The following is an 8075-nucleotide window of genomic DNA, read 5'->3' on the forward strand; positions in this document are numbered from 1 at the left end:
TCCAATCTCCTTCCTCACCTGTCCTGTCTTCCTTATTTTTCTCCATCTCTGAGTAAAGTTCTCTCTCTTTTTTTCTCTCCCTGTGAAATACCACAGCTGGACCTAGCAACACACTGTGATTCTGCCTCAATTTTGACCAACTAGACAGGGAGGAATAAATACATAAAAGCCTTCAGCCATTTTTGCACTTGAACTTACCTCAGACTGAGAGAAAGAGAAGCTTTATTGATGGTCACCCATATATATGTGTATGTGTACATACATACATATATATATATATATATATATATATATATATATACACACCCAGCACGCCCCTGCGGGGGGTTTATCCTTCAAGCTCGGGTCCTCTACCAGAGGCCTGGGAGCTTGAGGGTCCTGCGCAGTATCTTAGCTGTTCCCAGGACTGCGCTCTTCTGGACAGAGATCTCCGATGTTGTTCCCGGGATCTACTGGAGCCACTCGCCTAGCTTGGGAGTCACCGCACCTACACTCAAAAAAATGAAACGTTGACTTTAATTAAAATTATTTTGTCAACAGGTTCCACGAAATTGAATTATGTTAGTTTAAAGCAAAAATCTTTAGTTCATCTAATTTAAAAAAACTACTTAAGATTAACAAGACATATTTAAGACTAACTAAATCAAGTTATGTTGTATGAACATAGATGATATATTTTCAGGTTAGATAGTTTAGATTAGTTACTTCAACACATTTCTTATTTGTGGCAGTAAAATGTTAAATTTAAGTTAGATTAATTCAAATATTATATTTTCAGCCACCTTGTGCTTTATTAATTAGTTTTACATAAATCTATTTTGTCAACAGGTTCCACACAAATGAATTAAGTACATCCAACTTATTTTTTAAAATTTATTTTATTGCCAACACATTCAGTGAGCATTTGTGTAAACCCAGTCCAAAATAAAACACAACAGCTCATTAGGGTTAGTAATTAACAGTATGTAGACAGATGCAACATCAAGACTTTAAATTAAATGTCTGTATCTACCAGAAATAGAAAAAAAAAAAAAAAAAAAAAAAAACGCATTGAAGATCACATAACACATTGATAAGATGACACTTGAGTTATGCACATGTGATGCTAGTAAGGTCTGTGAGTGTTTTTTTTCTTTTAGTGTCTAAAATGGATAGCAAAGTTGCTATTTGCAATGATTGCTTAGGGTCAGTCCAGTAACACAATGCCAATGAAGTGCTTTCCTTTAACAATGCAAAGTGAAGTGTCCACCTCAACAGCCACAATTTTAAAAAAAAATAATTATGTAACAACAACAACAACAACAACAACAACAACAACAACAACAACAACAACAACAACAACAATAATAATAATAAATAGTCCACTGATATTAGCAATCAAAGAAAATTACATCACCATCCCAAATAAAACTTTAACAAAACATGCCAAGATTATGGTCTAACAATAAAACAGCTTGTCAGCGTTCAGTTTTTTTGCAACAGCACAGCAGTAACCATTTAACACTTGCCACTGTCAACATTTATTTTACCAGTGTTTGGGCAAAAAACTTCAGATGTAAACATTTTAACATGGAAACAATTGTTCGTCTTTAAAAGTCCACAAAATATACATTCATCCTGCATTCCCAACTTGGATGATCTGATATCCTCGTGTTGGTGTTGTTCCCAGACCATCATGAAAATGTTGTTCCAGGTTCAACATTGCAAGTGACCAATCACATTGTTGTGACGTTATTCTATTCCAAGCCATTTGTGCATTTATGAAATTCCAATGTTGCAAGGACAATATCAATTCTGCTTACTGTTTATTAAAGGGTTAGGGTTAGGGTCAGTTGATCGGCGGACAGAGGCGGTTTCACGCAGCTTAAGTACAGTTTTTTGTTTTACGCTGGTTTTTCCCGAAGTCGCAAAAGTATGACGTCACAACATTCTGATTGGTCACTTGCAATGTTGATCCTGGAACAACATTTAGTATGATGATCTGGGAACAACACCAACACGGGGATATCAGATCAACCTCCTAACTTACCCTTATTTTTAGTATGTATTGCAATTACCTTTACAATGCACACAATGTAACACAAACTGAATATGAACATATTTCCACCTCATAACAATATGCCTTGAACGCTAATATACACACCACCCTTCAACATTTCTGGTGCAGTATCATCTCTCAATTAAATCCTTTAAATCTCAATACTTTTGATTGTCTCTTAGCTTTCAGTCTTGAGGTTAACTGAGATTCAGTGCATATATCCCACCCATTAAGAGTGCACATGCAGAGGCCAGGTCTTCCAGGTCATGCAGGACACACTAGATGGTTATACCCACATCGGCTGGAGGAGTGCTGGCATCAGCTCTTTCGATGGTAAAGATAGCAAGGGTAATTTGTTCCAGCTCCCTCTGAACAGCTGTAGCTTAGACACAAAAACATAGAAAAATGGCATCCAGTTTTAAAAAAAAGAAAGAAAAAGGGCCAAAGCTACCCTTTAATGACGTAAACACAATATTAGGAACATGCACCCCAGTGCGCCACTATTTCAGACTACAGATTCAACGATAAATATAAATAGTTTGGGTATACAAGAAGATTTCCCAAAACATTTAAACAGGTTCCATGCAAATTACAACAACAACAACATTACAACATGCAACAACATTAGTTATTCAAAATTAGTTTTTTATCTGTATTAAACCAAAACTAAAATTACCAACCAATTATTCTTTGAAGAGGATGCTTGGGTCTTCATTCAGGTAAAAAGGTAGTGCCCTGAGGACACACTCCCTCCCCTTTTCAATGGTTTCCTTCTGTAGAGAGTGGCAGAGATACAGGAAGAGAAAACAGAAATACTTTAGGATGACAGAAACTCACATTATACGCAAAATGAATGACATAGCCACTGCTCAGATAGACATGTACACAAGACCAACTAATCATCACATGGACATGAATAGTTAACCTGTTGGGAAGGGTTTCCACCACATTATATATGTCCATAATGGAGGTAAAGACAAACTAATACATCATCTTTTTTGCATTCAAAACATAACATAAAAACATTCACTTCTGGTTTAACCTAAATCAAGGGATCAGATTTTACATATGTTTAGGTAATTTAAATTTTCCAACGTTTTGAGTACCAAACTTTGTCTTGCTTAATATAAATGTAAGTGCACTGTGCAGCTACCATACACTAGCTGTTTAAATTTGAAAATGATCTTATTAGCCATAATATTTTGCTACCAACAGAATAACGCACCTGTGTGGCTGGGGCCAAAGTTTGTCTAATTTTCTTCCCTGCAACGCCTCCTTTTTTCTTGAAGACTTTTATGAGCTGGTCAGTGTATTGGTCAAGTTGTGTAAAAAGCCTTGGAACATGTGCAGCAGTAGTAATCCTCACATATTCTGCTTCCACCTGAAAATATGTCAACAAACACAACATACTGTACTGTAAATATACATACTATATGTACACATATACAAACTAAAACTAATGTAGAAAGACCTCATTAAAGCTATAATTTTAACACAAACATTTACACAAAATGCTAATGGAGCCATTACAGCTTTTATTGTTATTTATCAAGTTCCAAAAAATATTGATCACAGCTGATCTGAAAAGAATTTCATGCCTCAGGCCCTTGAACTGCAACCTTTACCATGGTTCAGATGTGGAGACGAAATAACAGGGGCATGGGATGGGTCACAAAAGAAAACTTAACTTATAAAACAGTTTTGTTTTTAAAAGTATAACAGTTCACATACCACATACAAGCTCAGCAGTACCACATACACCACATCAGTATAGGAGGGAGCAGGTAAAGGCAGGATCTGAGATTTATAAAGTAAAACAAGAAATTCATTACTTAATTTCAAGAAGCAAATTATTGTTTGAATTACAACTAAATAAAATACTACTCAGAAGAAAAGCAAGAGATTGACACTGCCATGTGCTAACTTTCTATAGAAGCAATTATCACCAGGTCTGTCGTCCTCCATTGTCTGTCCACTCATATGTCTTGAATAATTTTATTAAAAAAATTAAGTGTGTACTTTCACAAACTGTAATTTATAACTACATTGATATGTATAACTCCGCTAGGAAACATGCTGTATTTACAGACCATTTTTACATAATACAGATTACTGATAGAGCAGAACAATGGTGTCACAGTGGCTTTCGCCCTTGACTTTTTGGATTTTAAATGTCACTTTATGCTATCCTTGCTATCCTATTCGATATTTCCGACTCTCGGATTACAGAAAAGGAATCCCAAGAAAGCAAATGGAAAAATAACCCCTTGAAAGAATAACCCCATGAACCCCTGTAGCTAATCCCTTAATAAAACAAAAAACAATAAAAATGTTTCTTACACAGTCCACAAAATAAGCATGTCCAGGACCCAGTAAAACTAATGTAAAACAAGCACACGCAAACGATATAACATGTCTTGTAAGACAAACGCAAAATATAACCATGCTGGACATATAGATACTACATACATAGTCAAAGAAAAAAGTGGTCTTACCTCTCAAAGAAACAGCAGCTTGGCGCCAAAACAGCCTTTTTCAGTTAAATTTGAAGTCTTGCGCATGAGCAGGCACAAGCCGTGAAACCTTCTTGTTCTGCGCGGTTTCATTACAACTGTTTTTGCATTACTGCCACCTTGTGGATATACAAGGTATATCGATCCTCATTGACTTAACTTAAATGTTATGCGATCAAGTAACACATTAGTATTATGTACGTTGAATAATAGACACAATTACGTAGACTTGATTAGAAAAACATATGTTAACTTAACAAAAACATATATTTTAAGTAAAATGAAAATAAATAATTAATATACACTGAACAATCCACCTCATTCATTTTTTTGAGTGTAGTGCTCCGATTACCACGGGGACCACCGTTACCTTCACCCTCCACATCCTCTCGAGCTCTTCTCTGAGCCCTTTGTATTTCTCCAGCTTCTCGTGTTCCTTCTTCCTGATATTGCTGTCATTCGGAACCGCTGCATCGATCACTACGGCCGTCTTCTTCTGTTTGTCTACCACCACTATGTCCGGTTGGTTAGCCACCAACATTTTGTCCGTCTGTATCTGGAAGTCCCACAGGATCTTAGCTCGGTCATTCTCCACCACCCTTGGGGGCATCTCCCATTTTGACCTCGGGACTTCCAGGTTATACTCGGCACAGATGTTCCTGTACACTATGCCGGCCACTTGGTTATGGCGTTCAGAGCTTGTTCTTGTGCTGCCATGATTAGTGCCTCTGTGCTGTCTTTCAGTCCAGCTTTGTCCAGCCACTGGTAGGATTTCTGGATATCAGCCACCTCCTCTATCTGCCGGTGGTACATACCGTGCAGGGGCCTGTCCTTCCATGATGGTTCCTCGTCTCCCTCCTCTTTCTTGGGTTTCTGCTGCCTGAGGTATTCACTGAGCACTCGGTCAGTTGGGGCCATCTTCCCAATGTATTCTTGGATGTTCGTTGTCTCATCCTGGACTGTGGTGCTGACACTCACCAGTCCCCGGCCCCCTTCCTTCCGCTTAGCGTACAGCCTCAGGGTGCTGGATTTGGGGTGAAACCCTCCATGCATGGTAAGGAGCTTTCTTGTCTTTATGTCAGTGGCTTCTATCTCCTCCTTTGGCCAGCCTATTACCCCAGCAGGGTACCTGATCACGGGCAGCGCGTACGTGTTGATGGCCCGGATCTTGTTCTTACCATTCAGCTGACTCCTCAGGACTTGCCTGACCCTCTGCAGGTACTTGGTGGTTGCAGCTTTTCTAGCGGCCTCTTCATGGTTCCCATTCGCCTGTGGGATCCCCAAGTACTTGTAACTGTCCTCTATGTCTGCAATGTTGCCTTCTGGTACTTCAATCCCCTCAGTTCTGACTACCTTCCCTCTCTTTGTTACCATCCGACTACACTTCTCCAGTCCGAACGACATTCCAATGTCATTGCTGTATAGCCTGGTAGTGTGGATCAGTGAATCGATGTCTCGTTCACTCTTGGCATACAGCTTGATGTCATCCATGTACAGGAGGTGGCTGACAACTGCTCCGTTCCGTAGTCGGTATCCGTAGCCAGTCTTGTTAATGATCTCACTGAGGGGGTTCAGGCCTATGCAGAACAGCAGTGGGGACAGAGCATCTCCTTGGTAGATCCCGCACTTGATGGTGACTTGTGCTATGGGCTTGGAGTTGGCCTCTAGTGTTGTACGCCACATCCCCATTGAGTTCCTGATGAAGGCTCTTAGGGTCCCGTTGATCTTGTACAATTCTAGGCATTCCAGTATCCAGATGTGGGGCATTGAGTCATAGGCCTTCTTGTAATCAATCCAGGCAGTGCACAGGTTGGTCAGTCTGGTCTTGCAGTCTCATTGTTCTGTCTACCAGTAGCTGGTGTTTTGCGTCTCTGGTATTCTTGCCAATTCCTTTCTGTGTCCCGCTCATGTATTGACCCATGTGCCTGTTCATCTTAGCCGATATGATGCCTGACAGGAGCTTCCATGTAGTACTGAGGCAGGTTATTGGTCGGTAGTTGGAGGGGACCGGTCCCTTCTTGGGGTCCTTGGGGATCAGGACCGTCCGGCCTTCAGTTAGCCATTCCGGGTGTCTCTCGTTAACTAGCAGCTGGTTCATTTGTGCTGCCAGACGCTCGTGGAGTGCAGTCAGCTTCTTCAGCCAGTAGGCGTGAACCATGTCGGGCCCTGGTGCTGTCCAACTCTTCATACTGGAGACCCTTTCTTGGATATCTGCCACTGTGATGGTTACTGGACCCTGTTCAGGGAGGTCGCTGTGGTCAGCCCTCAGATCCTCTAGCCACTGAGCATTGCCGTTATGGGTTGCATCCTTCTCCCATATGCTCTTCCAGTATTGCTCCGTCTCCAGCCTTGGTGGTGCTGTTCTCTTATTGTTCCCTTGCCACTGAGAGTACACCTTTGCTGGTTCTGTGGAGAACAGCTGGTTTATTCTCCTGCCTTCTATCTCTCTGGTGTACCTCCTCAAGCGGCTGGCCAAGGCTGTGAGTCTTTGCTTGGCAGTTTCCAAGGCCTCAGGTATGGACAGCTTGCTGTATTTCTTAGGCACCTTATTTGTCGCACCTTTCTGCAACTCCGTTAGTTGGCTAACCTCCCTCCGTGCTACTTTGATCTTGCCCTCTAGCCTCCTTCTCCATGGAGGGTACTGCCCCTTGTCGCTGTTCAACTTGTAGCCAAGCATCTCACTGATCACTGTTGCCGTATTGTAGATCAGCTTGTTAGTGTCGGTAATCGTGGTTGTAGGTATTGCCCATAGTGCTGCATTAACATCATCTAGCAGACCTTCTGAGGGTACTTCACGTAATCTTGGTAACCGGCTACGGGGGATCCAGGTTTCAAGCTTGGCCATGATCCTATTTTTAAGGTCAGTTCCTCTCGCACTCAACGATCCTTCTCCTATCGCACTTGGGGCTATGTACCCAATCTCGGGTGGGGGTGATGATATCTCCCCCCTGACCTGGCGTCCTGACTCCTCCTTGCCGTAGCATTTGTGTTGTACCTCGTCAATCTCTAGCTGTGAGAGCAGTCCCTTCTTATATACTCATTCTACTGCATTAACTCAAACATTTTCTGTGTCGACAATACTAATTAAAGATGTCCTTCTTATATTTGAGAGCATAATTTTTTCTATGTCAACAGTAAGGAGTACAGATTAGATTTGTAAAGTAGGGAGGGAGGAAAAGGAAAAAGCTTTCAGAAAAATAAATAATCAAGTGAACTACTGAAAATTCTGCTTAAGTACAGTAACAAAGTATTTGTACTTTGTTACTTCCTATTTCTGTGCTTTTAGTCCATGTCAGTCCATGAGCAGCAAACAGACAAAGGGCTTTGTAAAAAATCTCAGATGAGATAAATATATTACAAATACTTCTTTTTCACCAATTTTGTATAGTACTAATTCTGATTTAAATATTAATTTCTGAATGAAATTATATGCCTTACAGTTTTCTGATGCTTTTTTAATTCTTGACGTTACAACCAGCATTATTTATAAATTCTTAAATATTTATAAAGATTAAGTTGAACCA

The 8075-nt window shown here is 40.4% G+C and overlaps 1 long non-coding RNA gene across 4 annotated transcripts; it reads right to left on the reverse strand.

Moving 5' to 3' along the window:
- Window positions 1-1195: 1195 nt before the first annotated feature.
- Window positions 1196-4872, reverse strand: LOC146695139 (uncharacterized). Of its 4 annotated transcripts, none has more exons than XR_014923530.1 (5): window positions 4534-4872; window positions 3770-3835; window positions 3264-3419; window positions 2719-2811; window positions 1196-2420 (listed from the first exon to the last, which is right to left on the reverse strand). It is a non-coding gene; the product is annotated as an uncharacterized LOC146695139 (long non-coding RNA). The 4 variants fall into 4 exon arrangements; XR_014923531.1 differs by lacking the exon at window positions 4534-4872 and adding an exon at window positions 4379-4497; XR_014923532.1 differs by lacking the exon at window positions 4534-4872 and having other exon boundaries at window positions 3791-4497.
- Window positions 4873-8075: the final 3203 nt, after the last annotated feature.

Source organism: Copadichromis virginalis, linkage group LG13 (assembly GCF_057382275.1).
Source record: "Copadichromis virginalis isolate Kocher_CV1m ecotype Utaka linkage group LG13, C_Virginalis_male_GT1.1, whole genome shotgun sequence".
Taxonomy (NCBI): domain Eukaryota; kingdom Metazoa; phylum Chordata; class Actinopteri; order Cichliformes; family Cichlidae; genus Copadichromis; species Copadichromis virginalis.